Source organism: Tamandua tetradactyla, chromosome 17 (assembly GCF_023851605.1).
Source record: "Tamandua tetradactyla isolate mTamTet1 chromosome 17, mTamTet1.pri, whole genome shotgun sequence".
Classification (NCBI taxonomy): Eukaryota; Metazoa; Chordata; class Mammalia; order Pilosa; family Myrmecophagidae; genus Tamandua; species Tamandua tetradactyla.
The window spans coordinates 55,893,264-55,906,700 of NC_135343.1; the positions used below are offsets into that span (position 1 = coordinate 55,893,264).

Below are 13,437 nucleotides of genomic sequence, written 5' to 3' on the forward strand. Positions count from 1 at the left end.
GTTTTTGTGGAATACGTAGCTTCAAACCACCGTGGGCATCAGTGCAGATAATATGGATCTTTCTAAAGTACATATGCAATTCTGTAAATTAAATGGCGTGACTTAATTTACTTATCTATTCCTGAATCCTCTAAAAAAAAGTTATAAATAATTATTGTTAATGAATGAAAACCTTACAGGAAGCATGAATCCAAAAGGAAGTGTCCAACAGGTGGTAAGAGCTAGATATTTTATGGCTTTTCCCGTTTCAGTCTCAAACATTCTAAACATCAATGGAAAACAAAAACATAACTCACTAGAGTTTTTCAGTTTTATTCTAGAGCGCAGTTTTCTGACTGTTACTGGATATGGTCTTCTAACAGGTATGCAGCAAACTTACAGGTAGACAACAACATGGGAGTTTCTGGAATCTGCCTGATGAGCTGGGCAAAGCATCCTTTATAAAAGGCAAGATAACCTCCCTGGAAACATCAGGCAAGCTTCAGAATGAAAGACCTGTACTTAGTGCCTTCTTGGCAGAGCTCAGTCCTTACAATTTCATGCGGATAAGCAATAGAGGAGGCATATCCTTTAGAAATCACAGCAAGGGCCACTAGTCCAAAAATATTTGTGGTTTTTTCTTAGTCCCATTTGTAGAAGAATCTAATGGACCTTCTTTCGGAAAGTCCTTTAAACTTCCTTAAATAGCAAAATAGATTATAGTTTCTGAAATATCAACATAAGCAGCAGCTTATCCTCTATACAAGCCCTGAATATCTTCTGTCTGTAAACAGCGTGCATACTGGAGTGTATTCATCTGCTTGGAGCTTCTCACTCCCTGTTCAAAGCTGCATCAGGATTTTAACCATCCATATAGGATTTATTTAAAAAATTTATGACAAAAGCTGCAGAGTCAACTGAGGAAATATTCACAACATAGCCATTAGGCGTGATAATGCCATTAAATCACCCTTTGGCTTTAGGAGTAGCATGAAAAGGAGATAACCTTTAGTGAAGCAACTTCAAGCAAATTTGGACCCAAGCTTCTAAAAAGTGGCTTCGTTCCCTCCTCCAAGACTGACCATACCACCTCCACTAATGGTCCCCAGCTGTACCTGTGGATAGTAGGCTGTCCTAGGAAGGAGCTCATCTTGACGACTGTAATTTAGTCTTAATGACTTCTAGTGGATAGCACAGCTGTGCCCCCACGCCCTCTGGCGAAGAGACGTAGCAGGGTCTTCTTTTGCTGAGTGTCCGTTGCCTACGCCGCGCTGGGTGTCTGCCCCGGGAGCGTGCGGCCCCAGGGAGGCGCGACGCGGCGGATTCCACTCAGGCCTTCGCGCCGCTTCCCTGCGCGCGCTGGACCCGACGACCCGCTCCGCCCGACGACCCGCTCCGCCCGGCCAGTGCTCTCCGGGGGTCACCGCCGCGGGGCTGTCTGCGCGCCCTGAGCCCGACGACCCGCTCCTTTTTGAGCGCGTCCTCTGGGAATCAACGCCGCGCCGCCTCCTGTGCGCGCTAAGGCCGACAACCCGCCACGCTCGGTCTGCGCCCTCCGGGTGGCACCGCCGGGCCGCCTCCTGTGCGCGCTGAGCACGACGACCCACTCCTTTCCGTGAGCGTCCTCTGGGGGTCACTGCCGCGCCGCCTCCCCGCGGGCACCGGGCCCCACTACCTGCTCTCGGTTGTGTGTGCCCTCAGCCCGCGCAGCCCAGTGCGCCCCACGCCTCCCCGGCTTCTACCGTAGCACTACGTGTCCGATTTTGAAACGCTAATAAATTAGATTGTTCTTAAGGTGAAAATAGTCTAATGTGTCATTTAAAAATTGTATTACCATGTAGGGCAGCATCATTGCCAGACACACATATCCTGGCCTCAAACCCTATGATATGGGCAAATGGTATCACCAGTGAGTAGACAGCCTTCTGCTGTGAAGAGATTTAAACGTTATTAATGGTGAGAAGATAATTTCTTATGGGCCTGTGATATTCGGTTCTTTCCCCTTGGGACGGACAGTGGTTGAGGAAGCTGCCTGTGCTGGAGTGACGGCCTCCTCGCAGAAGGAAAGTCCACGGTCGCTATTACACTCTATGGTGTCCAAATGAAGACTGACTCTCCGAGTTGTTACACGGTGTCTGGGAAAATATGCAATTGTAGATTAGAATATATTTACACCTGAGGTTTCTCTGATAGACAGGTTTGAATTACTTAAAAAGTAACTTCCACCCACTCAGGAATTAACCCATTCCCCCCGAGTTAAATTTCTTTAAGTCTCGGATTTTTCTTCTTTCTGTTTTCCAACGGCCACCTCCTATCTCTGACAGGGACCCTTCAATCTATATCCCCACTGTCAGGTGCAGGGTTATTTCATTTAGCAAGCCATTCCTAAAACCAAGCGAATGGCTTCACCCATGTTATATTTGTTATTATTTTACTTTCAATTTTAAAATTCAGAACAGAGAAATGACATCATAAGAAATTTCAAAAGCAGAGGGAAGAGTAATGACGCTAAATATATGAATATAATTATTGCCACGTATGATCATAAGTTGCATATTAATGCATACGCGAAAGTAGCCATCAAGATGTTTCCACAATTTAAAATTTTATATTCCACAAATAATGTCTGCACACACACACACACGTAAGCACATGCAAATGATTTTTCCATAATATTAACAAAAAGCGAGTGCATATATAATTTACTAGCAAAACAAAAATGTAGCTAACGTGGTGCTATAATGTAACTCGGGTGTTTCATCCTCTCTTAAAATTACCAGGCACACCGTGATTTAATTGTGAAAATTCCTAGAAACAGAGCCTAGAACTGAAATGATTGTCCCTGATTGAAGCAGTTCTGAGGACAAAGATGGTGAGTGAGGGAAGCACAATAGGGCAAGGAAAAACAGTAAACAAGAAGAGGGCCCAAGAGTTAACTATGAACCATAAATCATACTGTAAAATTGGCGCTGATATAAGGTGCAGCCTTTTCTCCTTCTTGCCGGACAGCCATTGAACAAGGCCAATGGACATTGGGAGGATACAGCTAGTATCCACTGCATTTGTCCGAGGGCATTTCTCCACAAAAGAGGCAGCTGTGAGTTACCAGCCAATACCCAGGACAAAAACTATGTAAACTTTGGCACATAGAACTGGTCTTTTACCATTGCCCTGCTTCCTTCTACTTTGAATTCTATCACCTGGGCTCATGAGAAGGGATAGAGAGAAAGGGTTTAGCAATGTTAGCCAGTGATTGCCATCAACCCCGATTTCCCACCCCTTAACACTTCTCTTAAGATCTTTGACAAAATGGTCACGAAGTCTACTTTTTGCTATCACCATGAAAGCCATGCTAAACACTTAAACTTCAGGAACCTGCATGGAGGTGGCCAGATGGTTGGAATTAATTAAATTGGGTACCACAGCTCCTCACTCCAGCTCTTTATGACTCTTACTGGTTTCTCCCTAGCATTGAGATCTGTTCAGTGCACTAGCCAGAGAGGGGCCATTTTAATTAAAATAAGTTTAATGCTATGTTATTTTGTCATTGTGCCCTATGCCAAGAGTGCTTTATTTTATGATCAACCATTTAATGTCTACTTTCATGGTCAATTTCACAGACTGTGACACAGTGTGATAATAAACAACCACATAGCAAACCAGTCACACTCTTCCCTTCCATTTTTTTAAGTTGGTTGAAGGAGGGGTATATAATAAGAAAATAGATGATCACCACAACTAAAATGCTGGATATAAAAGAAGATCTAAGCATTGATTAAAGTTCTTGGCACTCAATGAATTGTATCTTACTTTACAGTATCTGCAGCAGTTGTGGGATTTGCGGAGCGGGTGACTACCCAAGTCTCTGAAATTCACATACAGGGGACCATTGCGCTAGTTTTAATACCCTTAAAGTTAAGGAAAATCGTTCCACTCTGCCTAAGAGGCCAGGGAAGCATACAGCATTTGGGAGGAATATAAAGCAGCCAGAATTTCCTCCAAATCTTAACCCCAAGAATTGTGCACGTGAAGTGTGCCTTCTTCTGTGCAACATCTATGCATTGAAAATGCAAGGGGAGGGGGAGGTAAGCAAACCTTTTATTTATATTCCTTAGGGATAAGCAGGGGCCTGAGGAATGTCTTAGAACTAAAGGCTTCTTATTGATACCTACTGCAAGTTGTCCCATTAATATTAATATAACATAAATATTTCAAGTGTGTGATGGCAAAAACGTAAGGCAATGCTACTTTAAGATCTGGTCCTGAATCTGGATATATTTCATTCTCAAGTGGCTTGACAGTCAAAACTCCTTTCAGAACAATTTTAATGACCTTACTACAAATCGAGAAGCACAACAACAGTATTCTCAAATATCAGAGGATCTTTCCTCGCCCTCTTATTCAAGAATGTGCTACCCTGAGATGGACAGGATGGTTGGCCACACAGAATAATCTGCAGGACTATGTCCATATATTCCTGCCTCTCAATTATTTCTCTTTGAATGAAGAATTAAGTGGGATAACTTTTACCTCCTTTTACAGGTGAGCGAACATAGGTTCAAAGCAATTAAATGAATTGCACATAGCCACACAGCTCAGGAAGGTCAAAGTCGTTCAGTACTGACTTCACAAGCAAGCATAACTTTCTTAGCCTCTGTGCCTTTGGTTTATCCAACACTGTTTTCTACCTTAGCTTTATGACCAGTTGTAAATTCCCTCTGTTGAAGACATTGGCTGGGTTATTTCCAAAGTTGTGGCTGAGAGTGAGCAGGAATCCTTTGGTAAAGTAGGTGTTTCAGTTGCACATCTTTAAAATGTCTCAGAACTCTTCTTGAACATATATCTAAAGTATAGCACATCCCCACCTAGAAGCTCCTATTATTCTCTTCAAAAACAATGTCAGATTGTATTGTTCAGTGTCATTTCCCACATCTCCAGAGAGTTACAATGAATACGCATATGTGACCATATATCAAAAAAGCCTAGCGTTCCTCTCCTGTTTGCACAATCACATATGTTATTTTCCCACCTAGCCTAGCTGTTTTCTTTGGTTTCTAAAATAAGGAGATACAAAGCTGATAAATATCCAGTGATAGGTGCTTGTGGAGAATGGAAGCGTACATAGCAAGGGCTCTGCCTGGATATTGCTTGGGAGGGCCCTGAGGCCAGAATTAGATGGGGGTCAGTACATAAGGCCAACCTGTGATGGCAGTCAACAAGTCATGCCTTCCACTCTGCTACCCCCAAACCAACAGTGGGTACTGCATGGATTTCTGCCCCTTTTGTTTCTTTTAGTCTAATGACTGCTACTAGCATTGGTTTCTGGTATCAACTAGTAATGATGATAGCCAATAAAGCATCCACCGTTGATTGATACGAATACTAGTCAAGGTTTCATGATGTATGGAAGTGAAGCAAGGACCCATACAGTGAAGGAAAATCAGTGCATACTGCTATTCTTCATCTTTCTCTCTGAAGTGCAAGTTTACAAGGGGAAAACTTCTTGCCGGGTGTCAGAAAACATTGATTCATGCATGGGAAATCCCAGAAGTAAAATTTTACTCCTATTGCAATGAAAACCTATTGATCTAACTGATAAGCTGAAAACACTTAAAGGTTTTCCCAAAAGAAGACCCAGTCACCAATCAGATGGGTCAGATATAAGAGGTAAAAATTCCCTGACAGTCAGAAAGGTTCTTTGTTGCAATATTGGCCTAAATATGTTATTTGTTTTATTTTCAGGTGTATGTTAAAGCATAGGCCAAATATAAGTAATGGATTTTTAAATGATTATTGTCTAGTGGACACATCCTATGAAATGTGTAAGAAGAAAGGATATGAATATTAAATACTTGCCCTGCATAACCCAGTGCATACGAGGATTCCTGGGCAACTTAGTAAGATGTACCAAGTTTTCCAACCAAACAGAATGTGTATTTTATGTTGCACTCAAAAATCATGGCAGTTTAGGAAGTATCTCTTCTATAAAGGTTTCAAGTCTGTATTAGCCTAAAGAAGCTTTCACTTCGGTTAACTACCTAGAGCAGCAGTTTTCAACTGTGACATTTCAAAGTGTATGTGTGTTTCTACAAGTTCCAATTTAGACAGAAGTTATTTATACCAGGTAAGCACACATGATCTAATGTTTTCAAATTATTTACTTTACTCTGGATTCCAAAATCTTTCTACAGTTATGGTGACTATACAATTTAGAATCCAAACCAGGAAAAAATTGAAGGTGAAAGGAAAGGAGGAGGCTCTATGATCAGGTAAGCACAAAAATACGTGTTAACCTTAGTGAAACAAGACAAGTATTCCTAGACTAAGAGAGGCAGGTATGATGCCTAGGGTACAAAATTTAAGGAAGCATCACTCTCAATATCATGCGAGTGGACTTTGTCCGAGGGGTACCTATGCTGTAACCAGGCTACTTCCAATCACTTTCACTCCAAAAGTTTTTATTTAATAGAAGAAAAACAGCAAAGATGGTTGGGATTCACAGCAGAGGCACCAAGACTTGTGCATTCCTCTCAGAAAGTGCCTCACTCTCTGTTGTAGTCAGCTGAGTCGACGGTTTGAATGCCTGGGGAATCCTGGGTTCCTGTCATGGCTGGCAGGAATGGGGAATCTCTGCCCTAGAGCACTTACTGTCAGTTTCTCTCAGTTGTCATTTGACATTTACTACTTATACTATTACATGCTGTTTTATTCACTTATCTTGCCACTCTGATTGTCTATCCCTCCATAAAGGAAATGGAACATGTCTTATTCTGATACATTTTTTTCCCCTACTTTTTTAGTTGATAGAAGCAGGTGGTGAGTTGAATTCAGTGATGGGGGCACTTTCTGATCTGTTCTTGCATCTCACCCCCCATACTAAATATTGAACTGCGCAAAGACAAGAATATGTTTTTATGCTCATGGAGATTCCATCTGCTATTGTACCGTGGCCTCCAAAACGAAGGCTCCTTCAGTGAGGTTGGGAATGCATTTTGTCAAAATCCAAAACAAAATCAAATGTATCATTAAAATACAGAGAAGAAGGTGTGATTATCATTCTATAACATTTCCTATTACTTTTGTTATTCCTTAGTGTGGAGGAGATAGTTAATGTAATTTTTAAGATGATACCCCAATGGTTAATTCTGTAGTAATAATAATATGGAACGTTATTTTAGTTGAGACATCTACCCAAATCATGTGTCTATGATAAAGACTGCTCAATAGTGCTTGTGTTTTAAAATTCCCACCTGAGTGCTCACTTTGGCAGCACATACACTAAAATTGGAATGATACAGAGAAGATTAACATGGCCCCTGCGCAAGGGTGACACGCATATTCGTGAAGCGTTCCATATTTTTTTAAAGAAAAAAAAAACATTCTCACCTGAAGTAAATTTCAAGCTCTTGGCAGCAATGATTTTGCTGTGACAGGCTGTGTATTTCCATGTCTGGTGCAGAGCCAGGCCTGCTACATCTAAAGCCCATGATGGATTCATAATAGTAATAATTGTCAATATGCAATGGGCACTGGCAAAGTGCTTTAAGGGAATGCTTTATTTAAAACTCACATCAAATATGCAAGGTAGATAATATTAGCTATATGAACTGGCTAGTCACCTACATCATTCTGATTCCATTTCCTTATCTGTAATATTGGAATAACTGAAGTGCTACCTCTCAGGGTTGCTGTGACACTTAAATGACATGATTCCGAGTGATAAGTACTGTGTCCAGTACATAGCTTGACCAAGATCAGATGGTTATTGGCAAGGAATTTGAGCCACAATTTAAAGCTAAATACTGATTCCACAGCCCATTGTTTTACCATTGTGCTGCACATCTGAATAGGCGCACTATTTATTTTAATAAGGCATCCACCATGCCAAGTTGTTAGCTTTTTTTGATATTTTGCAAAAGCAAAATGTTAAACTTTCTTTTGCTTACCTAGAATAGACCTGCACATCTTTAACTAATCTGGCCCCGATAACTTTCTAACTTCACTTTCTTCTTCCCCCACGATCATTAGCTCTGCTTATTTGGGCTTCCCTCCTAACTGCTTCTCCAGCAGGCTTGGCGAGCTCCCAGCTCAGAGACTGCCCCTGTCTTCCTCTGGCTACAGGCAGCATCATTTCCCTCTTCCTTCTGGCCTTCCCCTGAATGTCAGCTTCTTGGTGAGGTTTTCCCTAATCACCCTGCTTGTATTATTCCAACCCCTCAAACACTTGTTAACACTTCTATTCCTTTTCCCTCCTTATTTTTTCTCTTTAACATTTATCAATATTGAATTCACTATTTTTCTATTTAACCACCATTGAAATGTCAATTCTGCGAGTGTAGGAATAGTCACCCTTGTGGCTGATTGCTAAATCCTTCTTGTTTAGAATAGTTTCTGTCATTTGGTAGGCAGCCAGTCAATAGTTTTTAATACCTTCATACAATCAAAGAGTTGGGTTTGTCCCAAATATTATTTCTGTGTGTGTGTACATGCATATATGTGTGTGCATATGTATATGTGTATCTACAAATCTAGCCCATTGCTGGCCAAAAGGAATTTCTGCAGTGATGGCAGTTCTCCATACCTGCACATCCAGTACTGTAGCCACAGGGCCAGGTGTGTCTATTCAGCGCTCAAAGATGGTGACTGCTGCCAAGGCACTTAATTTTTATTTTATTTAATTTTATTAACACAAAGTTAGATAGCCAAATGTGACTAGTTATCACTATTTTATGTACCTGCAATTTTCAGTACAGGGCTACTGGCTGGTTCTACAAATACTGATAAGAAAATCAAATATCCCCAAAAGTGTTCCCAGCTGCTTATTAAAATATAGCATTAATGCAGGTAGAGGGGTAGTGTATATTGCCCAAATTTATGGATCCATGCTGTTCCTTCCATGAACTGAGCTCAAGCCCTTCTTCAGGTTTTATCCTTTCTCTTTCCTATGCCAGGAATGCTATTCCTCCAGATCTTCAGTTGCTTCTTGCAAAATTCATCTCTCTTCTGTTTTTCTATTCTCAAACAAATATTTCCTGCCCACATTAAATAATACAGCCCTTAACCATCAGGAAAGCATTTTTTATCCTAATTTATTTTATTATTAGGACATTGCAATATCTTCATTATATTATTTGCTGCATGTGTTTGTTACCAGACTTGCTCTTGTGATGGACACTCCGAGAGAAAAGGGTCCTCATCTTTCATGTTCATTGTTATATGGTTTGGTCTGACAACAATGCTTAGCATAGAGAAGGGGCTCAATAGATATTTTTGGAATAAATAAAATGATGCAATAGTTTTGCTATCACGGCGCCTGCAGTTGTGATTTTAGCTATGCTGGAACTGATTGATTGTGGTCTTACATTAAAGAAATCACAGATACTGCCTAAGTAACTACTGCCCCAACCTTACCTAACCCTTTCCTCTGGGAAGTCACGAAGGCATGCTCAGCCGCCCTCCTCTGGCCTGGCCTTCTGCTCCCCCATCTCCTTTTTAATTGTCTGCCGTTCCATAACCTGAGGGAGAGCTTAATAGAATTGTCCACCAGTCTCTAAGCCTGGAAAGCTGGAACTAGCAGCCCCAGTTGCTTATCATAACAGAAATTTTCAGGGCAGGACCCCTCATCTGAGGTGATACAAACCACATTCAAACAGTATAGATCAGTATAGATGGGTCTCTCTTCTCTAGCTCGAAATGGGGGGTGTGGAGCTGCAGTCATTCGACCAGACCCAGATCAGTTTTGTCCACCCTGGGAGACCAGCTGTGCTAGGACTACTTCCCCTGCTTTTTTGGACTTTTTGTTCTGTGTAAGTGACAAAGAGATTATTTGCTCTTTTTGTATTTTTTATACTCTGCAAGAAATAAAGGGGTCATTTGCTGAAAGTTTCTGTTGTGCCCTGAACCGGTGTTCCAATGATGCTCAGTTATAGCAACTTGCTCAGCAAGTTCTGTGCCAAGTCCAAAGGTAACTTCCTGCAACTACAGCATGACAGGTATTCTACTTTGTAATTTGCTTTTAAAAGGTGATGTGTGTGTGTAAATAGATCTGTGGCATTGCCTGCCATTTCCAAATTTGCTAGCAATCTCCTTTGTGACTAGAGGTCAAATCAAATCACCACCCCGGGCCTCATTTCTCCTTCAGTAAAATGTAAGTATGAGACCAGGTAATTTTCAAGAAACTTTCAGTATAAACGTTCTGAATCCATAGTCATTATCCTGCTATTCTTCACTAAAATCAGGGCCTATGATGAGCCCAAATTGTAAGAAGCAGATGAAAATTCCAGATAATACAAGGACAAGGAAAAGGAGAGGGAGGAACTTGCCTTAGGCAAAAAATTAAGAGAACGCTCCTTTCTCGCTAATCAAGATAAGTAATATTTCAATGCAATATATTTTAAAAATTAGATAGAATCAGCCCTATACACTGTGCCAAAGACATATCAGAGCCTGGGGCAAAAGGAAAAATCAGCAACTGATCCTGTTTTTATTTTAAAATATTTTTAATGAGAGAATTTTTTGCATTAATTTATATTTTTCTAAATGCTGCATTAAAATTCGAGTTGTCAGATTCAGCAAATAAAAATGTAGGGCACACAGTTAAAACTTGACTATTATATGAACAATAACTAAGTTTTTAGGATAAGTATGTTCCATTCAACATTTAAATTTGAGATAAGCTATTGAATGGGACATACTTGTACTACAAAAATATGCATTGTCAATCAGAAATTCAAATTTAATTGCGCATCCTGTAATTTATCTAGCAACCATAATTAAAATACTATTTTTCTTAATTACGAATTTTGAAGAGGCCCCTTATATTTTGCAACCTCTTTACATCCTGTAGCCTGGTATAATTTGCACCTGAGAAGAGTACCCTAGTCTTAGTCCTTTTTCTAGGCATCTGATGCTGCTTATAAAACAGCTAGAGGTTGGATCACAAGATAAGTTCCCATCAACAGCAAGGAAACAAAAAATACTACCTCCCTAGTTGCCTAAAGGCAAATTTCACTTTATAATTCTGATATGGGCACTGCAGTCCGAGATTTTAGCCGACTAACTAGACATCAATTATATGTCTTGATATGGAAACGAAGTACAGGTACTTTATGAAAAAAACAGGGGTGCATTTTCAAAACAGGGTAAAAGTAATATTTACCCTAGTTTTGAGGATTAGATCAGTGCTTATCATTTTCACACCCCAACATTGTGTAGGGGGTTGAATGACACAAATATGTAATCAATTCCTCCTCATTTTCAATATGATCACCCACTGCCACCTAATATATCAAGCTAAGTCAGCAATATGATTGCCAGTTGCTCATATGAGACATTTTTAGCAAACGGGAGTAGGAAAGGAACTGCTTAAAAACTCCACATTCATCACTTACAGAGGGTCATATTTATGTACATCTTTATCTATTCATTTTTTTTACAGTTGCTCCTGTTACTTTAAAAGCTTCTGGGTATGAATGCATTAACATATACCATTAAATAACATTCTGTGAAGGGAAATGCATGCGTAGAACTGTTAATTGAGCAGCATTAAGGGGAAGCATCTGTAAACAGCTCACCAAAAATGCCATCAGCTATAAGCTGTAAGGAAAATGGACTTTAAGATGGAAAAATATCATTTTAGATATCCAGTTACTTCTATGCTAGCCATGAAAAATGATTACCATAGGTGCACAGAATGCAAGCCATAGCATTATGTTTTCTTAAAATGACTATATACAGATGCATATGAGAAAGATTATTGATTTCATAGTTATTTAATGGGAAGGATAAATCTTAAAAAGTTTATGGGGATTCCATATGCTAAGTTATGGAATTGGAAAGGCTTATTTGTGTTGTATGGGCCTGAGAGAGAGAGAGAGATCCATTCCTTTAGGTTCTGGAATTGTTTAAATGGGGAATGGTAAATGAAACCTACAGTTTAACCTCTATCAAATATGATCTCTAGCCATGTCTGTGATCTCAGATAAAAAAGTGGTCATCACCCCAATTGTGATAAAATAGCAATAATAATAATAATAATAATAATAATAAAACTTACAACTTTGTTTTATATGGCGATAGTGTGATGGATAATATATACACCCTCTCAGCTCGTGTGTGTCTAGAAACTCAGAATGTGACCTTATGTGGAAAAGGGTCTTTGTAGATACAATTAATTAAGGATCTTGAAATGAAAACATCTTGGATTAAGGATGGACCGTACAAGTAGAGGGAGAGAATACCCAAAGAAACAGAGAAATCCAGGTGAAGATGGATTCCAGAAATTGGAATGGTGATGCATCTACAAGCCAAGCAAACATCAAAAATTGCCTGTAGCCACCAGGAGCTGAAAGAGAGGTGTGGGACAGCTTCTTCCTCAACGTGCTCAAAAGGAACCATGCCTATGGACCCCCAATTTCAGTCTTCTGACCTCTTAAACAGAGAGAAAATAAGTTTCTGTTGTTTTAAGTCACCCTGTTTGTGGCAACTTGCTATGTTAGCCCTTGGAAACAAATACAACAGCTAAGAAACAAAGCAGTCAACAATCAGCATTTACAGAGAAAAGCTGCATGTTAGGGCGGTGCTTCAAACTATAATGGTCATACGAATCACCTGACAATCTCGCTAACCTGAGGGTGCCAGTTCAGTGAGTCCTGGCATAATCCTGAGATACCACATTTCTGACAAATTAACACATTTCTAACAAACTACTAGCAATGCTATTCAGCTGCTTCTGGACAAGAACAAAGAACTCTACTCCATGGAATTTATTCTTATGGTCCTTGAGACCTAGTTGAGGGGGAAAATCACAGGACACAAAAAGGTTTTAACAATTGAAAATTATGTGATAATTTTGTGACCAAAGAAAATAAATACTATAAGACTACTGAAGATCAAGTTATGAGTGTGAGTTGGAAATATTTGGAAGGCTTTGATAAAAGGATGATAAGTTTTGGGTAAGGATTTGAAGACAAACAAAATGAGCAACAGTACATTTATACTAATTAGTGCAAGGCCATGATAGAAGACACCAGAGGATGATGTGAGAACAATGGAAGGGAGAGGTTATAGCAATATAATTATTGTTGAACTAACATATTCTCCATGTGTAGAAAGAAGAATTTAGCAATCAATGATTAATGAAAATGTGGTTAGGTTTGCAAATAATACATAGGGTGCAATACTCTCATCCAGCTCACAACATAAGTAACAAAAGGCAGAATATAGTCTGCTATAAATAAAATTATTATTGCTATATAAAAATATCCAAGCAGTGTGAGGGACTTTGGACTTGTTAAGATGGGAGCATTGTGAGTTGTTTTATTTTCGCTTCTTTTTAAAATTTCTATTACTATTTTTTTTCTATTACTTTTATTGATCTCAGTTCTAGGATTGCTATTTGATTAACTGGAACTCTTGGGTCTTGTACTAAGATAAAGAATACAGATGCCAACTAAGTTC

General features: G+C 39.7%; 1 non-coding gene and 1 pseudogene across 1 annotated transcript; one reads left to right on the plus strand and one right to left on the minus strand.

The window, feature by feature from the left end:
- Window positions 1–338: 338 nt before the first annotated feature.
- Window positions 339–7,477, minus strand: LOC143661163 (solute carrier family 25 member 33 pseudogene; annotated as a pseudogene).
- Window positions 7,234–7,340, plus strand: LOC143661849 (U6 spliceosomal RNA). Its single transcript, XR_013164886.1, has one exon. It is a non-coding gene; the product is annotated as a U6 spliceosomal RNA (small nuclear RNA).
- Window positions 7,478–13,437: the final 5,960 nt, after the last annotated feature.